This window comes from Phyllostomus hastatus, unplaced genomic scaffold (assembly GCF_019186645.2).
Source record: "Phyllostomus hastatus isolate PE091 unplaced genomic scaffold, TTU_PhHast_1.1 phas_scaffold_501, whole genome shotgun sequence".
Classification (NCBI taxonomy): domain Eukaryota; kingdom Metazoa; phylum Chordata; class Mammalia; order Chiroptera; family Phyllostomidae; genus Phyllostomus; species Phyllostomus hastatus.
In genome coordinates, this window is record NW_025334033.1 from 29359876 (window position 1) to 29360891 (window position 1016).

At 40.6% G+C, this 1016-nt stretch overlaps 1 pseudogene; it reads left to right on the forward strand.

The window, feature by feature from the left end:
* The first annotated feature begins 156 nt into the window (after positions 1 to 156).
* Positions 157 to 673, forward strand: LOC123808618 (annotated as a pseudogene).
* Positions 674 to 1016: the final 343 nt, after the last annotated feature.

Below are 1016 nucleotides of genomic sequence, written 5' to 3' on the forward strand. Positions count from 1 at the left end.
CTCTAGCCTATGCTCTTTCCTCTATAACACTTTTCAAACAGATTATTTTAAAATGCTTGTCAGTTTGAGGCACAGCCCACTGCTCATGGGGGACCCTTGTCATCTTGTTCAGGGCAGCCTGGGTTCTGCCCTGGGTTCTGGTGTCTGGCAGTGAATTAAACAGCCACCATGTCAAGCAAACAGGCAAAGACCAAGCCACCAAGAAGCGCCCCCAGCAGGTAACATCTAATGTGTTTACCACGTTTGACTGGTCACAGATTCAGGAGTTTAAAGAGGCCTTCAACATGATTGATCAGAACAGAGAAGGTTTCATTGACAAGGAAGATTTGCATGATATGCTTGCTTTTCTAGGGAACAGTCCAATGGATTCTTGATGCCATGATGAAGGAGACTCCAGGGCCCATAATTTCATTTCATGATGTTTGGAGAGAAGTTAAATGGCACAGATCCAGGAGATGTCATTAGAGATGCTTTTGCTCGCTTTGATGAAGAAGCGACTGGCACCATGCAGAAAGATTACCTGAGAGAGCAGCTGACAAGAGTGAGAGGTGGGTTTACAGACAAGAGAAGGGATGAACTGTATAGAGAAGCACCTACGGACAAAAACAGAAAGTTCAATTACATTGAGGTCACAAACATCCTTAAACATGGGACTAAAGATAAAGATGACTGAAAGAACTTTAGCTAAAACCTTCCAATTACTTTGTCTTACTCTGTTTTATTTACCCAATACATTCCCCACTCGCAAACACCTGTAGCATACAACTTAGTTTCTTTCACAGTTCTGCCTCTTTGTTTTGATATATTTGTTCTAGACTTTGGGGATGAGGTTGTAAATTGTGTTGAAAAAGAGATTGCCAATAAAAATCAACAAATGCAAAAAAATAAGAATGGTTTTCAATATTGGAAAGTTGAGGGAAAGAAACAGAGGGAAGATAAAGAAAGAAAATGAGAGAATAAAGAGACCAAAAGAGTGAATAAAGGGAGCAGCAGAAAGAAGAACCAAGAAAGAATGC